The following is a 25,007-nucleotide window of genomic DNA, read 5'->3' on the forward strand; positions in this document are numbered from 1 at the left end:
GTGTAGTGCCGCCACCTGCTGGTCTCTTGTGTGTAGTGCTGCCGCCTGCTGGTCTCTTGTGTGTAGTGCCGCCGCCTGCTGGTCTCTTGTGTGTAGTGCCGCCACCTGCTGGTCTCTTGTGTGTAGTGCTGCCGCCTGCTGGTCTCTTGTGTGTAGTGCCGCCACCTGCTGGTCTCTTGTGTGTAGTGCTGCCACCTGCTGGTCTCTTGTGTGTAGTGCCGCCACCTGCTGGTCTCTTGTGTGTAGTGCTGCCACCTGCTGGCCTCTTGTGTGTAGTGCTGCCACCTGCTGGTCTCTTGTGTGTAGTGCTGCCACCTGCTGGTCTCTTGTGTGTAGTGCCGCCACCTGCTGGTCTCTTGTGTGTAGTGCTGCCGCCTGCTGGTCTCTTGTGTGTAGTGCCGCCACCTGCTGGTCTCTTGTGTGTAGTGCCGCCACCTGCTGGTCTCTTGTGTGTAGTGCTGCCACCTGCTGGCCTCTTGTGTGTAGTGCCGCCACCTGCTGGTCTCTTGTGTGTAGTGCTGCCACCTGCTGGTCTCTTGTGTGTAGTGCCGCCACCTGCTGGTCTCTTGTGTGTAGTGCTGCCACCTGCTGGCCTCTTGTGTGTAGTGCTGCCACCTGCTGGTCTCTTGTGTGTAGTGCTGCCACCTGCTGGTCTCTTGTGTGTAGTGCCGCCACCTGCTGGTCTCTTGTGTGTAGTGCTGCCGCCTGCTGGTCTCTTGTGTGTAGTGCCGCCACCTGCTGGTCTCTTGTGTGTAGTGCCGCCACCTGCTGGTCTCTTGTGTGTAGTGCTGCCACCTGCTGGCCTCTTGTGTGTAGTGCTGCCACCTGCTGGTCTCTTGTGTGTAGTGCTGCCACCTGCTGGTCTCTTGTGTGTAGTGCTGCCACCTGCTGGTCTCTTGTGTGTAGTGCCGCCACCTGCTGGTCTCTTGTGTCTAGTGCTGCCACCTGCTGGTCTCTTGTGTGTAGTGCTGCCACCTGCTGGTCTCTTGTGTGTAGTGCCGCCACCTGCTGGTCTCTTGTGTGTAGTGCCGCCACCTGCTGGTCTCTTGTGTGTAGTGCTGCCACCTGCTGGTCTCTTGTGTGTAGTGCCGCCACCTGCTGGTCTCTTGTGTGTAGTGCTGCCACCTGCTGGTCTCTTGTGTGTAGTGCTGCCACCTGCTGGTCTCTTGTGTGTAGTGCCGCCACCTGCTGGTCTCTTGTGTGTAGTGCTGCCACCTGCTGGTCTCTTGTGTGTAGTGCTGCCACCTGCTGGTCTCTTGTGTGTAGTGCCGCCACCTGCTGGTCTCTTGTGTGTAGTGCTGCCGCCTGCTGGTCTCTTGTGTGTAGTGCCGCCACCTGCTGGTCTCTTGTGTGTAGTGCCGCCACCTGCTGGTCTCTTGTGTGTAGTGCCGCCACCTGCTGGTCTCTTGTGTGTAGTGCTGCCACCTGCTGGTCTCTTGTGTGTAGTGCTGCCACCTGCTGGTCTCTTGTGTGTAGTGCTGCCACCTGCTGGTCTCTTGTGTGTAGTGCCGCCACCTGCTGGTCTCTTGTGTCTAGTGCTGCCACCTGCTGGTCTCTTGTGTGTAGTGCTGCCACCTGCTGGTCTCTTGTGTGTAGTGCCGCCACCTGCTGGTCTCTTGTGTGTAGTGCCGCCACCTGCTGGTCTCTTGTGTGTAGTGCTGCCACCTGCTGGTCTCTTGTGTGTAGTGCCGCCACCTGCTGGTCTCTTGTGTGTAGTGCTGCCACCTGCTGGTCTCTTGTGTGTAGTGCTGCCACCTGCTGGTCTCTTGTGTGTAGTGCCGCCACCTGCTGGTCTCTTGTGTGTAGTGCTGCCACCTGCTGGTCTCTTGTGTGTAGTGCTGCCACCTGCTGGTCTCTTGTGTGTAGTGCTGCCACCTGCTGGTCTCTTGTGTGTAGTGCTGCCACCTGCTGGTCTCTTGTGTGTAGTGCTGCCGCCTGCTGGTCTCTTGTGTGTAGTGCTGCCACCTGCTGGGCTCTTGTGTGTAGTGCTGCCACCTGCTGGTCTCTTGTGTGTAGTGCTGCCACCTGCTGGTCTCTTGTGTGTACTGCAAAAAGCCAGTGTTACAAAAACAGGAAAAAAGATGCAAAAATGAGGGGTATTTTACTTGAACTAAGCTAAATAATCTGCCAATAGAACATGAAAATTTGGCTTGTCCAGATTTGTAAAATTATCTAACCTCAATGAACCCAGAAATAGCTTAAAATAAGTATATTCTCACTAATAAGTGCACTTTTATTGATAGAAATAAACAATACGATATGTTGAAAAACATTCTTAAATGAAGTCAATGTTAGTGCCGTTATCTTGACATAATAATATGCATTAGGCATTACTTTTCTTGAATCCAGCAAATTTAAACTAAAAGCTAGTTTATTTTTAATAATGGAAAGCCGCCCGGAAAAGGGTGGAGTGCCATCTCCGGGTTGGGGAGGAGATCCTGCCCCAAGTGGAGGAGTTCAAGTACCTAGGAGTCTTGTTCACGAGTGAGGGAAGAGTGGATGGTGAGATCGACAGGCGGATCGGTGCGGCGTCTTCAGTAATGCGGACGTTGTATCGATCCGTTGTGGTGAAGAAGGAGCTGAGCCGGAAGGCAAAGCTCTCAATTTACTGGTCCATCTACGTTCCCATCCTCACCTATGGTCATGAGCTTTGGGTCATGACCCAAAGGATAAGATCACGGGTACAAGCGGCCCAAATGAGCTTCCTCCGCCAGGTGTCTGGCCACGGGGAAGACCCAGGACACATTGGGAGGACTATCTCTCCCGGCTGGCCAAGGAATGTCTCAGGATACCCCGGGAAGAGCTGGACGAAGTGGCTGGGGCGAGCAAAGTCTAGGCTTGCCTACTTAGGCTGCAGCCCCCACGAGCCGACCTCAGCTAAGCGGAAGAAGATGGATGGATGGTTTTTTTTTGACAGTTTGATACAAAGGTAGTCCTCTATTTTCTGGCATGGCTCTATTCGATCCAAGATATGCCGAATGTTCAACACAAGTAAACACACACACACACACACACACACACACACACACACACACACACACACACACACACACACACACACACACACCGACTTGATGATGAAGAATTTGAATGACGCAGGACAATATAAACTGTTGCTTCTTCCTGCTCCTTTTCGGACACAACATGTTATTCTTTTGGATTTTCTATTGTTGTGTTGCAGATGTTGTGTTGGAGATGTTGTGTTGCAGATGTTGTGTTGGAGATGTTGTGTTGGAGATGTTGTGTTGGAGATGTTGTGTTGCAGATGTTGTGTTGCAGATGTTGTGTTGGAGATGTTGTGTTGGAGATGTTGTGTTGGAGATGTTGTGTTGCAGATGTTGTGTTGCAGATGTTGTGTTGCAGATGTTGTGTTGGAGATGTTGTGTTGCAGATGTTGTGTTGGAGATGTTGTGTTGCAGATGTTGTGTTGCAGATGTTGTGTTGCAGATGTTGTGTTGGAGATGTTGTGTTGGAGATGTTGTGTTGGAGATGTTGTGTTGCAGATGTTGTGTTGCAGATGTTGTGTTGGAGATGTTGTGTTGGAGATGTTGTGTTGGAGATGTTGTGTTGCAGATGTTGTGTTGCAGATGTTGTGTTGCAGATGTTGTGTTGGAGATGTTGTGTTGGAGATGTTGTGTTGGAGATGTTGTGTTGCAGATGTTGTGTTGCAGATGTTGTGTTGCAGATGTTGTGTTGCAGATGTTGTGTTGGAGATGTTGTGTTGCAGATGTTGTGTTGCAGATGTTGTGTTGCAGATGTTGTGTTGCAGATGTTGTGTTGGAGATGTTGTGTTGCAGATGTTGTGTTGGAGATGTTGTGTTGGAGATGTTGTGTTGGAGATGTTGTGTTGGAGATGTTGTGTTGCAGATGTTGTGTTGGAGATGTTGTGTTGCAGATGTTGTGTTGGAGATGTTGTGTTGGAGATGTTGTGTTGGAGATGTTGTGTTGCAGATGTTGTGTTGGAGATGTTGTGTTGCAGATGTTGTGTTGCAGATGTTGTGTTGGAGATGTTGTGTTGGAGATGTTGTGTTGGAGATGTTGTGTTGCAGATGTTGTGTTGCAGATGTTGTGTTGCAGATGTTGTGTTGGAGATGTTGTGTTGCAGATGTTGTGTTGCAGATGTTGTGTTGCAGATGTTGTGTTGCAGATGTTGTGTTGCAGATGTTGTGTTGCAGATGTTGTGTTGGAGATGTTGTGTTGGAGATGTTGTGTTGCAGATGTTGTGTTGCAGATGTTGTGTTGCAGATGTTGTGTTGCAGATGCTTATTTTTGGCGTTCCTTGTGTAGATGGAGATTATTTTTGGTGTATTGTGTTGAAGTAAATTGTTGACAATGAAATCGTATCTTATGATATACTTTGTTTTCTCAATAGTATATTTTATAATTTAATTAAAAATATTCAAATCATGAGATTATATAATCCATAGTTCATTGATAAAAAGTTATAGAAAAATGAAATACAATTAAATTATTACATGTGATTTAATTTAAAAATAACATTATCGTTTCTACTGCGATGAGGTGGCGTCTTGTCCAGGGTGTACGCCGCCTTCCGCCCAAATGCAGCTGAGATAGGCTCCAGCGACCCCAAAAGGGAGAAGCAGTAGAAAATTGATAGACGGATTATCGCATCTATTTGATTTAAATGCGAAATTTACTGATGTGTTTAAGTCATTTTTAGCGATTTATTCACAGTATTCAATTTGTTCTATTTGACCTAATAATAAAATCATGAAATAATAGAACCTGTAATCAATTAAATTATTAATAAAATATAAAAATACTTAAATGATTCAATTTCATTGTAAATTACAATAATGACACATTTACTAACACATTATGTATTTAATTTCAACTATAATTAATAACGTATTTAAGTTTTTTTTTAAAGATTTATTTACAGTATTCAATTGTGTTCTATTTGACCCAATAAATAATCAAACAATAAAATCATGAATGTAATCCATAATTAATTCAATTCTAAATTGAATATCGAAAAATGTAAATAAAGTCAAATAATTAAATGTCATTAGATGTAAAAAAAAGATACACATTTAATAACACATTAAATGCTTAATTTCAGATACAATTAAGTTAAGTATTGTTTAAAGATGTATTTACAGTAAATAGTTTTGTTCCATTTCACCTTCCATAGATTCATTGTTTTTGTTTTTGTTTTTAATATTATAATCCTTTTATTTTTAAATTTTAACATAGAGTTCTAATTCTTTTTCAAAGGCACAAAAAACAGGTGGGCTGTTGAGAAACTTAACATTCATTGACTTGACTTTTTTTTCTTCATATACCTTTATTGAATATGTTCAACATTTACAAACAAGACTATGTGTCCCGGCTGGCCTGGGAACGCCTCGGGATCCCCCGGGAAGAGCTAGACGAAGTGGCTGGGGAGAGGGAAGTCTGGGCTTCCCTGTTTAGGCTGCTGCCCCCGCGACCCGACCTCGGATAAGCGGAAGATGATGGATGGATGGATGGATTTACAAACATAAACATATTTTAATATTCCAGGAATGTAGGCTTAAACAACTTCTTTGTGTGTCTTGTCTTTATTGCACAAGATGCGATACAACCACACAACAAACCCCAATGTACAGTACTCTTCCCGACAATATTGTATTTGATTTGTTTCATTTTTATTTTATTTAATTGTTTTGAGTGGCGACTTGTCCAGGGTGTACCCCGCCTTCCGCCCGATTGTAGCTGAGATAGGCGCCAGCGTCCCCCGCAACCCCGAAAGGGAATAAGCGGTAGGAAATGGATGGATGGATGGAAACCTTTATTTATCAATTTCAACATTTGCAAAGGATTGAGAAGTAATAATAATTACAATAAGTACAAAAACAGCGCCCAATCAAGTAACTAAAATAGAACCATCCATCCATCATCTTCCGCTTATCCGAGGTCGGGTCACTGGGGCAACAGCCTAAGCAGGAAAGCCCAGACTTCCCTCTCCCCAGCCACTTCGTCTAGCTCTTCCCGGGGGATCCCGAGGCGTTCCCAGGCCAGCCGGGAGACATAGTCTTCCCAACGTGTCCTGGGTCTTCCCCGTGGCCTCCTACCGGTTGGACGTGCCCTAAACACCTCCCTAGGGAGGCGTTCGGGTGGCATCCTGACCAGATGCCCGAACCACCTCATCTGGCTCCTCTCCATGTGGAGGAGCAGCGGCTTTACTTTGAGTTCCTCCCTGATGACAGAGCTTCTCACCCTATCTCTAAGGGAGAGACCTGGAAACTCATTTGGGCCGCTTGTACCCGTGATCTTATCCTTTCGGTCATGACCCAAAGCTCATGACCATAGGTGAGGATGGGAACGTAGATCGACCGGTAAATTGAGAGCTTTGCCTTCCGGCTCAGCTCCTTCTTCACCACAACGGATCGATACAACGTCCGCATTACTGAAGACGCCGCACCGATCCGCCTGTCGATCTCACCATCCACTCTTCCCTCACTCGTGAACAAGACTCCTAGGTACTTGAACTCCTCCACTTGGGGCAGGGTCTCCTCAAAAAATAGAACGCAATATGTATATATAACAAAGTGCAATATGTATATATAACAAAGTGCAATATGTATATATAACAAAGTGCAATATGTATATATAACAAAGTGCAATATGTATATATAACAAAGTGCAAAGCCACAAGTTGAGTAAATAATTAAATTTGGAAGACAGCATGATGTTTGCTTGTCAGAGCTAGAGAATGTTTGGAATTCTTTTTTTCAAGGCACTGACTGGGTAAAACAAGGCACATTCTTAATCAAAAAACATTACACACTCTTTATTGTACACTTTCCTCCTCTCCAAGGTTCTCATAGTCATCATTGCCACCGACGTCCCACTGGGTGTGAGTTTTCCTTGCCCTTATGTGGGCCTACCGAGGATGTGGTAGTGGTTTGTGCAGCCCTTTGAGACACTAGTGATTTAGGGCTATATAAGTAAACATTGATTGATTGATTGATTGACTTGTTTTACCATATTTGAGTTACTGTCTAGAAGTTTGAGGAAATACATACAGGACGAACATCCAACCACTATTCATCATGCAAAAAAGGGCCACCAGACTGATACATAACACAGGACCCCGAGAACACACTAATGGATTATTTATAAAAACATTTGATTTAAAACTACAAGATCTCATCCAACTCAAGACTGCCCAAATGATTTATAAAGCAAGTAAAGATTTACTTCCAACAGGGTTACAGAGAAGATTTTTACAGAGAGAAGGGAATTATAATTTAAGAGGAGAACTACTTTTTAAGATCCAATATTGTAGAACAACGCAGAAACGAATGAGTATAACAATAGCAGGGGTTAAAATATGGAACTGTTTAAAGGATGAAATAAAACACAGCACCAACATAAACCAGTTTAAAAAGCTTTTTAAATCATTTATCATTAGTAAATATAAGAAAGAAGAGCAAACATTGTTTTAGAAAGACAATAATATATAATATGTATATAAATACAATTTATCATTTCATAATTATACATATAGGTTATATTAAAATGTATATATTACCACTTTATATGGAATTTAAATGAATTGTGTATATATAATATATATATATATATATATAAGTGTACAAATGTATATGTTTGATTGAAATGTTAAACTGTGTATATGAGACGTGTGCTACATATATGTTGCTTATATATTGTTTAAAAAAAAAAAGTAATATAAGTGAAGCATGTTTTAGATTTGATATATTTTGAAGCTTGTTCTTGTTGTGATGGGCTAGGTTTATATAAACGTTGCTTCAACCTACACCCTTTCGGCTCAATCATTGCTCAAATGAGTGTTTTTTTGTCGTTTTTTTTTCTTTTCTTGTTGTTGTTCTTTGTTTTATGTGAAGATTGCCGAAATAAAATACATTGATTGATTGATTGATATTAATTATCCTTCTTCTTCTTCCGCCCCTTGGTGACGTCACATAAGCCACCTCCCTTTAACGGCCGAGCAGCCAATTGCGTCTCGGCTGAGGGTGCCGCCCGCTTCCGGTCACGCTGCCTATAGAGGCGGGCACAAGGGGAGGCCTCAGCCAATAGGAGTGAAGCGCTTGAAGGCCACTCCGTTTAGGAGGCGGTGCGTTCAGGGACCCAACCTCCCTTTGATGTGTCGCGGGCCAACAGGCTGCTGTCCTTCACGCCTCAGACAACATGGCCTCGACCAATGCGAGTGGACACTTTTAACCCCCGAACTACCGCCCACTTCTCTCCCCGCTCGACGCTCGGATTGACCGCGACAGCTGGCAATGTGTGGGCCGACCACTTGAAGTGCAAGCCGAAGAAGGGTGAGTCCGCATCTGCCTTCTTGTTTGGATCATTAACCACGACCGAATCCTTCCTCGCGTGTGTGTGTGTGTTTGTAAGTGTGTGTGTGTTTGTAAGTGTGTGTGTGTGCTTTGCGGTAGTTGAGTGTGGTGTTGCAGCGGCAAGCAGGCGTCATAAAGGCGCATACGTGCGATGACCTGCGTTGCGTTCAGGGGTTTCTGTGCAAGTGCAACTCCGTGTTGTGTATGCCTGTGTTTTTCAACCACTGTGCCGCGGCACACTAGTGTTTTGCAACCTTTTTTGCGCCAAGGCACCTTTTTTTGCGTTGAAATAATGCGAAGGCAGACCACCAGCAGAAGTCAGTAAAAAGGAAACTCAGTTGACCGTGAAAAGTGGTTGTGGCAATTGTTGGATATGACTTTAAAGCATAAGCAAGCATGCATGACTATAGCTCTTGTCTCAAAGTAGGTGTACTGTCACCACCTGTCACATCACACCCTGACGCATTTGACCTTATTTGCTCTTTTCCTGTGTGTAGTCTTTTACTTCTTGTCTTGCGCTCCTATTTTGTTGCTAATTGTCATGTCATGTTCGGATGTACTTTGTGGACGCCATCTGCTGCTCCACACGCTGTCAGTCTTAACTGTCGTCCAGCAAAGACTTACTGTGGAACAAAGATGGCGTCCACAATGTACATCTGAACATGACATGACAATCAACAATGTCCCCACAAAGAAGGATACAAACAACTTAAATATTTTTGATTGCTAAAACAAAGTAGATGCGGGGAATATCACTCAAAGGAAGACAAAAAACAGACTGTGCAAAACGAAACTAAACTGAACTGGCTGCAAAGTAAACAAAAACAGAATGCTGGACAACAGCAAAGACCGACAGCGTGTTGAGCAGCAGATGGCGTCCACAAAGTACATTCATTCGTACATGACTTGACAGTTGACAACAAAATAGGAGCGCAAGACAAGAAGTAAAAGGTCAAATGCGTCAGGGTGTGATGTGACAGGTGGTGACAGTACACCTACTTTGAGACAAGAGCTATAGTCATGCATGCTGGCTTATGCTTTAAAGTCCATCCATCCATCCATTTTCTACCGCTTATTCCCTTTTGGGGCCGCAGGGGGCACTGGTGCCTATCTCAGCTACAATCGGGCGGAAGGCAGGGTACACCCTGGACAAGTCGCCACCTCATCACAGGGCCAACACAGAGAGACAGACAACATTCACACACTAGGGACCATTTAGTGTTGCCAATCAACCTATCCCCAGGTGCATGTCTTTGGAGGTGGGAGGGGCCTATCCCCAGGTGCATGTCTTTGGAGGTGGGAGGGGCCTATCCCCAGGTGCATGTCTTTGGAGGTGGGAGGGGCCTATCCCCAGGTGCATGTCTTTGGAGGTGGGAGGGCCTATCCCCAGGTGCATGTCTTTGGAGGTGGGAGGGGCCTATCCCCAGGTGCATGTCTTTGGAGGTGGGAGGGGCCTATCCCCAGGTGCATGTCTTTGGAGGTGGGAGGGGCCTATCCCCAGGTGCATGTCTTTGGAGGTGGGAGGGGCCTATCCCCAGGTGCATGTCTTTGAAGGTGGGAGGGGCCTATCCCCAGGTGCATGTCTTTGAAGGTGGGAGGGGCCTATCCCCAGGTGAATCCAACAATTGCCACAACCACTTTTCACTGTCAACTGAGTTTCGTTTTGGAATGTTTTCTGCTGGTGTTGTGCCTCTGCATTTTTTCAATGCAAAAATATGCCTCGACTCAGAAAAGGTTGCAAAGCACAGGTGTATGCAAGACCTGCAGGCCTGCACGCAGTTTCACTTTTTCTTCAATGTAAACCATAAATATCCACAAAAATTGTAAAAAGGACTTAAAATACATACAATATGTAAGAAAGTATTTTGTAAACAAATATAAAATGTCATCCTTTCCAAATAGAACTGTTAAGGAAACTAGAAGCATTCCTGAATGCTGAACTGAAATGCTAACAGAATGTAGTATTGATTGATTGATTGATTGATTGATACTTTTATTAGTAGATTGCACAGTTCAGTACATATTCCCTACAATTGACCACTAAATGGTAACACCCCAATAAGTTGATTAACTTGTTTAAGTCGGGGTCCACCTTCATCAATTCATAGTAATGATTAGGGGTGTAACGGTACACAAAAATTTGGGTTCGGTACCTACCTCGGTTTAGAGGTCATGGTTCGGTTCATTTTCGGTACAGTAAGAAAACAACAAAATATAAATTTTTTTGGTTATTTATTTACCAAATGTGTAAACAATGGCTTTATCCTTTTAACATTGGGAACACTATAATAATTCTGCCCAGGTTAATCCACATTAAACTGCCTCAAATTGTTGCTCAGATTAAATAAAATGACCAAACTTTTCTTCTACATATAAAAAGTGCAACATAAAACAGTTTCAAGTCAACTCATCATGCTTCATTTACAACAGCATTTGGGAAGCCTGTATTTGACTTTTATTATGAAAATGTGATATTTTTGTCAGGAGTTCATCTTAGTTCATTTGAAATAACAGACTGCCCCTAACACACACACACCACAAAATGAGCTAACGTAATGCTAAAAGCTACTTAGCCTTCACCTCAAGCCAGAACTGCGATCAAGCAGAGCTGCAGTTTAAGTTTCTAGAAGGTCAACGGGCTCATAGTGATGTTAGTAGTAGTTGACTGGGAGGTGTTTATTATCATTTGGGGAGAGTACGCTGCCTTATGCTCACCTGCTAAACACCTATCTGCTCGAAGCTGAAGCATTGACTACATGCGCTCTGAATATGCACTGCTGATTGGCTTTGTGTGTAACTAATCAGATGGTTGTGTGGGCGGGACAATGCTGGGTGCTCACTGTTCAGACAGAGGCAGCAGCAGAGCAGCTTGTTAAGACTTTAGATAGCAAACTTGTTCGATACACCCTCGTACATAACCGAAACCCCCATACCGAAACAGTTCAACACAAATACACGTACCGTTACACCCCTAGTAATGTATGAACGTAAGAATAATTTGAATGTTGGAATGGTTTGAATGTTGAAGAGTTTTGAATTCCCAGGAAACCCGGAATTTGGTTTGGAATTCAAGAAAGTGTTAGTTTGAATGTCCAGGTTGAGTGGAATGTGTCGATGTTGGTATGGTTTCAACAGGGTGAAAATGTGGGAATTGTGCAAGTTTAAAAAATGTCTCATTCACTTTAATGGGAACTTCCTGGAAATTTGGGAATTTCATGAAAAGCGGGATTTTTTCCAAAATGATTAGGACCATGAATGTCCTCAATGAGCTGAATTGGTTGGTGTTAGAATTGTTTAAATCGGGCTAGAAATGTTGTAGTAAATGGTATTAGGGAATTTCGTGAAAATCTGGAATTTTTTTTTTAACTTGGAAAAAAGGTAGTTTGAATTCCCAGAATGATGGAATGTCTTAAGGGTGGAATGGGTGGAAGAATGTTGGGAAGTGTGCAACTTGGGAAAATGTCCCATTCATTTCAATGAGAATTTCCTGGAAATTTGGGAATTTCGGGAAAAGCAGGATTTTTAAACAATGATTATGAGCATGAATGTCCTCAATGAGCTGAATTGGTTGGTGTTAGAATTGTTTAAATCGGGCAAGAAATGTTGAAGTAGTAAATGTTATTCGGGAATTTCAGGAAAATCGGGAATTTTTTTTAACTTGGAAAAACAGTACCTTGAATTTCCGGAATGTGTTACAGGTGGAATGGTTTGAATGCGTTGAAAAATGTGGGAATTGTGCAACTTTCAAAAATGTCCCATTCATTTCAATGGGAACTTCCTGGAAATTTTGGGAAAAGCGGGATTTTTTTTGAAAATTATTTTGAGCATGAATGTCCTAAATGAGCTGAATTGGTTGGTGTTAGAAATGTTTACATCGGGCAAGAAATGTTGAAGTAGTAAATGGTTTTATGGAATTTCGGGAAAATCTGGAAAAAGGGTAGCTTGAATTTGCAGAATGGTGGAATGTGTTGAAGGTGGAATGGTTTGATTAGGTTGAAGAATGCGGGAATTGTGGAGGTTTAAATAATGGCCAATTCATTTTGAATGGGGAAAATGTAAAAAAATCCGGGAATTTTTGTTGAAGTAGAGCACACAATTCCTGAACAGGTTGAATATTTTGAAGTTGGAAGGTTTTAAATCAGATAAAAAATGTGGAAGTTGTGGGACTTTGACGAATGTAAAAAAAATGGGAATTACGGGAAAAGGGGGATTTTCTTTTTTAAATTGTAAAAAACTTGAATTGTCTGAGTTAAAATGGTTGGTGTTGAAATTTTTCAAATCCGTTGAGAAATGTTCACGTAGTAACATGTTGAATCGAGAAATTGTATTATGGGATTCCTGGAATTTTGGGAAAACCTGGAATTTTTCCAGTTCCAAAAACAACTGTTTCTTGTCCTGATTAAGAATATTTAGACGGTGGAACGTTGGAGTGGGTGGAAAAATGTAGGAGTAGACGTCTGAAAAAGGGTGGAAATAGGACTTTTGAATAGCAGGAATTCTGGAATATCCTGGAATTTGTTTGTACTTGGAAAAGAAGAAGTTTGAATGTCCAGAATGGTGGAATGTGTTGAAGGGGGAATTGGTTTGAATAGGTTGAAAAATGTGGAAATGGTGGAAGTTTGAATAATGGCCAATTCATTTTGAATGGGGAAAATGCAAAAAAGGAAATATTGGAAATCCGGGAATTTTTTCTTTTTAAGTGTTGAAGTTGAGCAGACAAATCCTGAACAAGCTGAATATTTTGAAGTTGGAAGGGTTTGAATCAGATGAAAAATGTGGAAGTTGTGGGACTTTGAGGAATGTCCAATGGGAATTTCATAAAAAAATTGGGAATTTCAGGAAAATCTGGATTTTTTTTTTTTTGTAAATGGTACAAAACTTGAATGGTCTGAAAGAGTTCAAATGTTTGATGTTGAAAATGTTCAAATTGGTCGAGAAATGTAGACGTAGTAACATGTTGAAGTGGGAAATGCTATTACGGGATTCCTGGAATTTTGGGAAAACTTGGAATTTTTTCAGTTTAAAAAAACACCTTAGTTTTTTGTTCTGATTAAGAGGAATGTTTTGACGATGGAATGGTTGAAGTGGGTTGAAAAATGTGGAAGGAGTAGACGTCAGAAAAAGGGTGGAAATAGGACTTTTGAAAAGCAGGAATTCTGGAATATCCTGGAATTTTTTTGTACTTGGAAAAGAGGAAGTTTGAATGTCCAGAATGGTGGAATATGTTGAAGGTGGAATTGGTTTGAATAGGTTGAAAAATGTGGAAATGGTGGAAGTTTGAAAAGTGGCCAATTCATTACGACTGGGAAAAATGTCCCGGAAAACCTGGAATTATGGGGAATCTGGGAATTTTTGGAATTTGTCAGGGGAAACCCTGAGATTCCCGAATAGGCTGAACAGTTTGAAGTCGGAACACTTTGAATCGGGTGAAAAATGTGGAAGGGGGAGCGTGCCAAAATCTGGAGAAGAAGAAGAATATGTTTGAATGGATGAATATACAAACCCCGTTTCCATATGAGTTGGGAAATGGTGTTAGATGTAAATATAAACAGAATACAATGATTTGCAAATCCTTTTCAACCCATATTCAGTTGAATATGCTACAAAGACAACATATTTCATGTTCAAACTCATAAACATTATTTTATTTTTTTGCAAATAATAATTAACTTAGAATTTCATGGCTGCAACACGTGCCAAAGTAGTTGGGAAAGGGCATGTTCACCACTGTGTTACATCACCTTTTCTTTTAACAACACTCAATAAATGTTTGGGAACTGAGGAAACTAATTGTTGAAGCTTTGAAAGTGGAATTCTTTCCCATTCTTGTTTTATGTAGAGCTTCAGTCCTTCAACAGTCCGGGGTCTCCGCTGTCCTATTTTAGGCTTCATAATGCGCCACACATTTTCCATGGGAGACAGGTCTGGACTGCAGGCGGGCCAGGAAAGTACCCGCACTCTTTTACTACGAAGCCACGCTGTTGTAACACGTGCTGAATGTGGCTTGGCATTGTCTTGCTGAAATAAGCAGGGGCGTCCATGAAAAAGACGGCGCTTGGATGGCAGCATGTGTTGTTCCAAAAGCTGTATGTACCTTTCAGCATTAATGGTGCCATCACAGATGTGTAAGTTACCCATGCCTTGGCCACTAATACACCCCCATACCATCACACATGTGTAAGTTACCCATGTCTTGGGCACTAATACACCCCCATACCATCACACATGTGTAAGTTACCCATGTCTTGTTCACTAATACACCCCCATACCATCACACATGTGTAAGTTACCCATGTCTTGTTCACTAATACACCCCCATACCATCACACATGTGTAAGTTACCCATGTCTTGTTCACTAATACACCCCCATACCATCACACATGTGTAAGTTACCCATGTCTTGTTCACTAATACACCCCCATACCATCACACATGTGTAAGTTACCCATGTCTTGGGCACTAATACACCCCCATACCATCACACATGTGTAAGTTACCCATGTCTTGTTCACTAATACACCCCCATACCATCACACATGTGTAAGTTACCCATGTCTTGGGCACTAATACACCCCCATACCATCACACATGTGTAAGTTACCCATGTCTTGTTCACTAATACACCCCCATACCATCACACATGTGTAAGTTACCCATGTCTTGTTCACTAATACACCCCCATACCATCACACATGTGTAAGTTACCCATGTCTTGTTCACTAATACACCCCCATACCATCACACATGTGTAAGTTACCCATGTCTTGTTCACTAATACACCCCCATACCATCACACATGTGTAAGTTAGTCATGTCTTGGGCACTAATACACCCCCATACCATCACACATGTGTAAGTTACCCATGCCTTGGGCACTAATACACCCCCATACCATCACAGATGTGTAAGTTACCCATGTCTTGGGCACTAATACACCCCCATACCATCACACATGTGTAAGTTACCCATGCCTTGGGCACTAATACACCCCCATACCATCACAGATGTGTAAGTTACCCATGTCTTGGGCACTAATACACCCCCATACCATCACAGATGTGTAAGTTACCCATGTCTTGTTCACTAATACAACCCCATACCATCACACATGTGTAAGTTACCCATGTCTTGTTCACTAATACACCCCCATACCATCACACGTGTGTAAGTTAGTCATGTCTTGGGCACTAATACACCCCCATACCATCACACATGTGTAAGTTACCCATGTCTTGGGCACTAATACACCCCCATACCATCACACATGTGTAAGTTACCCATGTCTTGTTCACTAATACACCCCCATACCATCACACATGTGTAAGTTACCCATGTCTTGGGCACTAATACACCCCCATACCATCACACATGTGTAAGTTACCCATGTCTTGTTCACTAATACACCCCCATACCATCACAGATGTGTAAGTTACCCATGCCTTGTTCACTAATACACCCCCATACCATCACACATGTGTAAGTTACCCATGTCTTGGGCACTAATACACCCCCATACCATCACACATGTGTAAGTTACCCATGTCTTGTTCACTAATACACCCCCATACCATCACACATGTGTAAGTTACCCATGTCTTGGGCACTAATACACCCCCATACCATCACACATGTGTAAGTTACCCATGTCTTGTTCACTAATACACCCCCATACCATCACACATGTGTAAGTTACCCATGCCTTGTTCACTAATACACCCCCATACCATCACACATGTGTAAGTTACCCATGTCTTGTTCACTAATACACCCCCATACCATCACACATGTGTAAGTTACCCATGTCTTGGGCACTAATACACCCCCATACCATCACACATGTGTAAGTTACCCATGTCTTGTTCACTAATACACCCCCATACCATCACACATGTGTAAGTTAGTCATGTCTTGTTCACTAATACACCCCCATACCATCACACATGTGTAAGTTACCCATGTCTTGTTCACTAATACACCCCCATACCATCACACATGTGTAAGTTACCCATGTCTTGTTCACTAATACACCCCCATACCATCACACATGTGTAAGTTAGTCATGTCTTGTTCACTAATACACCCCCATACCATCACACATGTGTAAGTTACCCATGTCTTGTTCACTAATACACCCCCATACCATCACACATGTGTAAGTTACCCATGCCTTGGGCACTAATACACCCCCATACCATCACACATGTGTAAGTTACCCATGCCTTGGGCACTAATACACCCCCATACCATCACACATGTGTAAGTTACCCATGTCTTGGGCACTAATACACCCCCATACCATCACACATGTGTAAGTTACCCATGTCTTGGGCACTAATACACCCCCATACCATCACACATGTGTAAGTTACCCATGCCTTGGGCACTAATACACCCCCATACCATCACACATGTGTAAGTTACCCATGTCTTGGGCACTAATACACCCCCATACCATCACACATGTGTAAGTTACCCATGTCTTGGGCACTAATACACCCCCATACCATCACACATGTGTAAGTTACCCATGTCTTGGGCACTAATACACCCCCATACCATCACACATGTGTAAGTTACCCATGTCTTGTTCACTAATACACCCCCATACCATCACACATGTGTAAGTTACCCATGTCTTGGGCACTAATACACCCCCATACCATCACACATGTGTAAGTTACCCATGTCTTGGGCACTAATACACCCCCATACCATCACACATGTGTAAGTTACCCATGTCTTGGGCACTAATACACCCCCATACCATCACACATGTGTAAGTTACCCATGTCTTGTTCACTAATACACCCCCATACCATCACACATGTGTAAGTTACCCATGCCTTGTTCACTAATACACCCCCATACCATCACACATGTGTAAGTTACCCATGTCTTGTTCACTAATACACCCCCATACCATCACACATGTGTAAGTTACCCATGTCTTGGGCACTAATACACCCCCATACCATCACACATGTGTAAGTTACCCATGTCTTGTTCAGTAATACACCCCCATACCATCACACATGTGTAAGTTAGTCATGTCTTGTTCACTAATACACCCCCATACCATCACACATGTGTAAGTTACCCATGTCTTGTTCACTAATACACCCCCATACCATCACACATGTGTAAGTTACCCATGCCTTGGGCACTAATACACCCCCATACCATCACACATGTGTAAGTTACCCATGCCTTGGGCACTAATACACCCCCATACCATCACACATGTGTAAGTTACCCATGTCTTGGGCACTAATACACCCCCATACCATCACACATGTGTAAGTTACCCATGTCTTGGGCACTAATACACCCCCATACCATCACACATGTGTAAGTTACCCATGCCTTGGGCACTAATACACCCCCATACCATCACACATGTGTAAGTTACCCATGTCTTGGGCACTAATACACCCCCATACCATCACACATGTGTAAGTTACCCATGTCTTGGGCACTAATACACCCCCATACCATCACACATGTGTAAGTTACCCATGTCTTGGGCACTAATACACCCCCATACCATCACACATGTGTAAGTTACCCATGTCTTGGGCACTAATACACCCCCATACCATCACACATGCTGGCTTTTACACTTTGCATCGATAACAGTCTGGATGGTTCGCTTTTCCTTTGGTCCAGATGACACGATGTCAAATGGGGGTGATCAAGGGTGATGGGTCAAATGCAGAGAATAATTTTGCCACATCTAATATGTGTGTGACAACCATTGGTACTTTAACTTTGATATTTCCAAAAACAATTAGAAATGTGGACTCGTCAGACCACAGAACACTTTTCCACTTTGCATCAGTCCATCTTAGATGATCTTGGGCCCAGAGAAGCCAGCGCCGTTTCTGGATGTTGTTGATAAATGACTTTCGCTTTGCATAGTAGAGCTTTAACTTGCACTTACAGATGTAGTGACAAACTGTATTTAGTGACAGTGGTTTTCTGAAGTGTTCCTGAGCCCATGTGGTGATATCCTTTAGAGATTGATGTAGGTTTTTGATACAGTGCCGTCTGAGGGATGGAAGGTCACGGTCATTCAATGTTGGTTTCCGGCCATGCCGCTTACGTGGAGTGATTTCTCCAGATTCTCTGAACCTTTTGATGATATTATGGAGCGTAGATGTTGAAATCCCTAAATTTCTTGCAATGTCACTTTGAGAAAGGTTGTTCTTAAACTGTTTGACTATTTGCTCACACAGTTGTGGACAAAGGGGTGTACCTCGCCCCATCCTTTCTTGTGAAAGACTGAGCATTTTTTGGGAAGCTGCTTTTATAGCCAATCATGGCACCCACCTGTTCCCAATTAGCCTGCACACCTGTGGGATGTTCCACATAAGTGTTTGATGAGCATTCCTCAACTTTATCAGTATTTATTGCCACCTTTCCCAACTTCTTTGTCACGTTTTGCTGGCATCAAATTCTAAAGTTAATGATTATTTGCAAAAAAAACAATGTTTATCAGTTTGAACATGAAATATGTTGTCTTTGTAGCATATTCAACTGAATATGGCTTGAAAAGGATTTGCAAATCATTGTATTCTGTTTATATTTACATCTAACACCATTTCCCAACTCATATGGAAACAGGGTTTGTACAAGTGATGGATGTGAAACCTTCTTTTAGTGCAAACTATTTCACAGTCAGCTAATTAGTTAGCAACATTAAAACATGTTTCAACTTGACAAATTTCTTCCTGAGCCTCGCATTGCTTCTTTTATTGTTGTGCAAGTCTTGGAATAAAGACCCAGCCTAATATTCTTCTTTCATTTGGAGCCCTAGAATGGGGCCGAATTCTACCTGTCAACTTGTCAAACACACACTCAGGTGAGTGGCACACCTTGAATGACAGGTGTTACTGTCAACTGGCTGCCATGTTCTCAATGGACTGAAACTGGAGGCTTTTCAAATCTAGCATATGAAGATTATTTTCAAAGAAGTCCAACATTTATCACCAAGCCCCCCTCAGCAAACACTCAAGTAGCACAACCATCACCGCCATTAAAGCACAGTCGCGTAGTAGACCTAAGTATTCAGTAAAAACAAGGCTGATGTTTAGTTTAAAAAGTATATTTTACATTTTGCCATTACACGCACGGCACAAACATCAACCATACTCCATTTAGGGTTTATATTTACAGACTTCTTTGGCCTGCCACCAGATGGCGCCCACATACCACTAGTTAGTCATTTGACAATCGCTAAAATAGGAAGTGCAATTTCGGTAGAACATTTTGAAGATCGTGCTGTCCGGAGAGAGTCAAGTAACAAAAAAAACCTGACATGCTTCAAAAGCCAGCATGCTAACAACAGTGTGCTTGCAGTTAGCATTAGTGGAATGACAAACATATTTGAAGCTGAGACTTACACCTGATAAATTAGCTCAAATATTTAGCATGATAATGTTAGCATGCTAAATGCATCAAGTACCAAAAAATCTTACTCTGAGGTGTTTGCCTAAAATAAAATAAAAATGGAAAATTCTAGCCTGCTAACGTTGACATGTGTGGAGTACCAAAATAGGACGGATGTGTTTACCTACAAAACTAATCAAAGAATGCCAACGGCCATTTTGGCAGTTTTTCTTTCAAAACCAGTACAATATATTGATGGTTTTTTTCTTCCAAATAACTCGATAATGCAGTTTTGTTTGGTATTTTGTGTGAAGAACTAAAGACAAACACAGATGCTAATTGTTAGCACGCTATCCAGATAACAGAATAAGATGAGCAAAATGATTTTAAAGCTAGCATGCTAAAAATACTGCAAAGTGTTATGTTAGGTTTTTTGGGTAAATGTTTTGTTTATGTTCCGTTTTTGTGCTCAATGTTATGTTTATGTTACATATTTTGTGCCTAATGTTATGTTTATGTTACGTTTTTTTTTGCCCAATGTTACATTTATGCTACGTTTTTGTTCTAAATGTTACGTTTATGTTACGTTTTTGTGCTCAAAGTTATGTTTATGTTTCGTTTTTTGTGCTAAATGTTGTTTATGTTACGTTTTTTGTGCTCATTGTTACGTTTATGTTACGTTTTTTGTGCTCTTTGTTACGTTCATGTTACGTTTTTGTGCTCAATGTTATGTTACGTTTTTTGTGCTAAATGTTACGTTTGTTACGTTTTTGTGTTCAAAGTTGTTTGTTTTGGTTTTTGTGCTAAATGTTTATGTTACGTTTTTTGTGCTCCAAAGTTATGTTTGTTTTGTTTTTTGTGCTAAATGTTGTGTATGTTACGTTTTTTGTGCTCATTGTTACGTTTAAGTTACGTTTTTGTGCTCAATGTTATGTTACGTTTTTTGTGCTGTATGTTATGTTTATGTTACGTTTTTTATGCTCAATGTTACGTTTATGTTACGTTTTTTGTGCTCAAATGTTATGTTTATGTTACGTTTTTGTTCTAAATGTTATGTTTGTTCCATTTTTTTTGTAAATGTTTATGTTACGTTTTTTTGTGCTCAATGTCACGTTTATGTTACGTTTTTGTTCTCAATGTTATCTTACGTTTTTTGTGCTAAATGTTATGTTTATGTTACGTTTTTTATGCTCAATGTTACGTTTATGTTACGTTTTTTGTGCTCAATGTTATGTTTATGTTTCGTTTTCTGTGCTCAATGTTATGTTTGTTACGTTTTTGTTCTAAATGTTATGTTTGTTCCATTTTTGTTGTAAATGTTTATGTTACGTTTTTTTGTGCTCAATGTCACGTTTATGTTACGTTTTGTGCTCAATGTTATGTTACGTTTTTTGTGCTAAATGTTATGTTTGTTATGTTTTTTATGCTCAATGTTACGTTTGTTACGTTTTTTGTGCGCAAATGTTATGTTTACGTTTCGTTTTCTGTGCTCAATGTTATGTTTATGTTACGTTTTTGTTGTAAATGTTATGTTTGTCCCATTTTTGTTCTAAATGTTGTTTATGTTACGTTTTTTGTGCTCAATGTTACGTTTTTGTGCTCAATGTTACGTTTTTTGTGCTAAATGTTATGTTTATGTTACGTTTTTTTACGCTCAATGTTACGTTTATGTTACGTTTTTTGTGCTCAAATGTTAACGTTTATGTTACGTTTTTGTGTTCAATGTTATGTTACATTTTTTGTGCTGAATGTTATGTTTATGTTACGTTTTTGTTCTAAATGTTATGTTTGTTCCATTTTTGTTGTAAATGTTGTTTATGTTACGTTTTTTGTGCTCAATGTTATGTTTATGTTGCGTTTTTGTGCTAAATGTTATGTTTTACGTTTTTGTGCTAAGTATTATATTTATGTTTTTGTGCAGTGACAATTTTTGTCTGGTTAAAGTTTTATGTTTTTCTTTTTATTAACAATGTTATTATTCATAACCTGCCTTCCAAACGTGTGATAGTGATTTTTCACTTGTACCCTCTGTGCTTAGCTGTATGTATGTGTGTGTGTGTGTGTGTGTGTGTGTGTGTGTGTGTGTGTGTGTGTGTGTGTGTGTGTGTGTGTGTGTGTGTGTGTGTGTGTGTGTGTGTGTGTGTGTGTTATCGGCGCTGGTCAAAGGGCTTGTGGTAAAAGACTTGTGTGTATTACACAAGAAGTCATGCAGCGTTAACTTCCAACATCAGCCAGCAAACATAGAAAATAGAAATAGACTTTGGATTCTACTCATCCCACCATGAGGACATTTTATGATGACAATGCAGCTTTTTATGCACAGTAACACACGTCAATTGCAAGTAAACACAATCATACATATTGTGCACTAGGAATTGCACTATAAATAAATAAAACAAAACCCTATGTATATACAGTGGTGGTTAAAAGTGTACGTCCACGTGTAAAGGACATCATGTCATGGTTGTCTTGACTTTCCAATCATTTCTACAACTCTTAGTAGCCATCCACAAGCTTCTGCTCCAATTTTTCACCACAAAATTGGTGCAGTTCAGCTAAATGTGTTGCTTTTCTGACATGGACTTGTTTCTTCAGCATTGTCCACACCTTTTAAGTCAGGACTTTGGGAAGGCCATTCTAAAACCTTCATTCTAGCCTGATTTAGCCATTCCTTGACCACTTTTGAGGTGTGTTTGGGGTCATTGTCCTGTTGGAACACCCAACTGTGCCCAAGACCCAACCTTTAGCTTGTCCTGAACAATTTGGAGCTAATCCTCCTTTTTAATTGTCCCATTTAAAGCAGCAGTTCCTTTGGCAGCAAAACAGGCCCAGAGCATAATACTACCACCACCATGCTTGACGGTAGGCGTGGTGTTCCTGGGATTAAAGGCCTCACCTTTTCTCCTCCAAACATATTGCTGAGTATTGTGGCCAAACAGCTCTATTTTTGTTTCATCTGACCACAGAACTTTCCTCCAGAAGATTTTATCTTTGTCCATGTGATCAGCAGCAAAGTTTAGAGGAGCTTTAAGGTGTTTGTTCTGGAACAACTGCTTCCTTCTTGCACGGTAGCCTCTCAGTCCATGGCGACACAGAACATGCCAGACTGTGGACACTGACACCTGTGTTCCAGCAGCTTCCAGACCTGCTTTTTGCTTCTTCTCGCTTGACTCTTCATCATCCTGACCAATTTTCTCTCAGCAGCAGGTGATAGCTTACCTTTTCTTCCTGATCATGGCAGTGACAAAACTGTGCCATGCACTTTATACTTTACACCTGCTCTTGGGACCTTAAGCTGCTTTGAATTGGCTCCAAGTGCCTTCCCTGACTTGTTAGAGTCAATGATTAGTGTTTTCAGATCTGTGCTGAGTTCCTTTGACTTTGCCATTGAGTCTAATGACTGACTATTGTGTGTCAGCTGGGCTCGTGCTGGCCAAGACCTTTCTAAGCTGCACCTAAATGCTCATCGCACATGATAAGTGCAGGTACATTGACACTGAGTGGGAAGCCATCCCACAATAGCAGTTAGCTATGTGAACCACTACACCTAAGTTCAACCACTGGGGTCGTCTAATCATTTCTCTCAGGTGTTGACTTAAACTTGTGTAAAAACCTTTGGCCATTTTTTAAAATGTGTGTAACCAGCTTGTCTACACAAGTTTCCTCTAAAAGCCGCGACAAACTGCTGTGTCGTCAATGAACCACAAACGTCATTTCTAAAGCACCTTTCTTCATCCTTCCTTGAGCAATGGCTTTTCTGCAAAGTGTCTAAAGTGCTACCTCTAGTTTAGCCTTTGGGTTTTCTAGGGCCTGATTGCAACCTCTAGTCAAATGACTAGAGGGCGCTAAGAGTGTTGTAAGCATGATTAAAAGCATGATTAACACGCATCTACTAGCAAAGTATGACTGAGGTGTATACCTACAAAATTAGTCAAATGATGCTAATGTTAGCATGCTAAAATGTTAACTGTGACATGCTTCAAGTACCAGAATATATTACTCTGGCGTGTGGAACTGAAACAAATGTTTAAAATGCTAGCCTGCTAACGTTAGCATGCATGAAGTACCGAAATAGGACTTAGGTGTTTACCTTCAAAATTAGTCGAATGATGTTAATGTTAGCATGCTAAAATGCTAACTGCAACATGCGTCAAGTACCAAAATATATTACTCTAAGGCAGGGGTAGGCAACCTATGGCTTTAGAGCCAGATGTGGCTCTTTTGATGACTGCACCTGGCTCTCAGATAAATCTTAGCTGACATTGCTTAACACGGTAAGTATTGAATAATTCCGCTGGTAATCACAGTGTCAAAAATAACGTTGAAAATATAAAACATTCTCATGGCTTTTAATCTATCCATACGGTTTCTACCGCACCTGTTCAAGAAGTCGCATTAATGGTAAGAAGTATTTTATTTAAAGTTGGTTAGCTTCAGAATAACAATGTTATTAAAAAGAATAAGAGACTTATTATACTCTTAAAATGATGGTCTTACTTAAAAATGCACTCATTTAGTTGTATTCAGTCTTAAAAAAGTATTATATGGCTCTCACGGAAATACTTTTTAAAATATTTGGCTTGTATGGCTCTCTTAGCCAAAAGGTTCCCGACCCCTGCTCTAAGGTGTGTAACTGACATTTTTAAAAAAATGCTAGCCTGTTAATATTAGCATGCATCAAGTACCAAAAAAGGACTGAGGTGTTTACCTACAAACCTAATCGAATGATGTTAATGTTAGCATGCTAAAATGCTAACTGTAACATGTGTCAAGTACCAGAATATATTACTCTGAGTTGTGTGACTGAAACAAATGTTTAAAATGCTAGCCTGTTAGCATTAGCATGCATGAAGTACCATAATAGGACTGAGGTGTTTACCTTAAAATTAATCAAATGATGTTATTGTTAGCATGCTAAATGGGTAACTGTAACATGTGTCAAGTACCAAAATATATTACTCTAAGGCGGGGGTCGGCAACCCGCGGCTCTAAAGCTGCATGTGGCTCTTTAGCGCCGCCCTAGTGGCTCTCTGGAGCTTTTTCAAAAACGTATGAAAAATGGAAAAAGATGAAGGGAAAAAATATATTTTTTGTTTTAATATAGTTTCTGTAGGAGGACAAACATGACACAAAGCTCCCTAATTGTTATAAAGCACACTGTTTATATTAAACATGCTTCCCGGATTCCAGTATTTGGCGAGCGCCATTTTATCCTACTAATTTAGGCGGTCCTTGAACTCACCCTAGTTTGTTTACATGTATAACTTTCTCCGACTTTCTAAGAC

At 41.4% G+C, this 25,007-nt stretch overlaps 1 protein-coding gene across 4 annotated transcripts in view; it reads left to right on the plus strand.

Annotated features, from left to right (window-relative positions):
- The first annotated feature begins 8,102 nt into the window (after positions 1-8,102).
- The window catches only part of gys1 (glycogen synthase 1 (muscle)), a 64,314-nt gene continuing 47,409 nt past the window's right edge, over positions 8,103-25,007 (plus strand). For 2 of the 4 annotated variants that reach the window (XR_009803840.1, XM_061884708.1), the window contains exon 1: positions 8,105-8,312. The gene's annotated coding sequence lies outside the window, so the exon portion shown is untranslated. Of the gene's footprint in view, positions 8,313-25,007 lie in introns of all 4 variants that reach the window. The other 2 variants (XR_009803841.1, XM_061884709.1) reach the window with 2 other exon arrangements.

Source organism: Nerophis ophidion, linkage group LG23 (assembly GCF_033978795.1).
Source record: "Nerophis ophidion isolate RoL-2023_Sa linkage group LG23, RoL_Noph_v1.0, whole genome shotgun sequence".
Taxonomy (NCBI): Eukaryota; Metazoa; Chordata; class Actinopteri; order Syngnathiformes; family Syngnathidae; genus Nerophis; species Nerophis ophidion.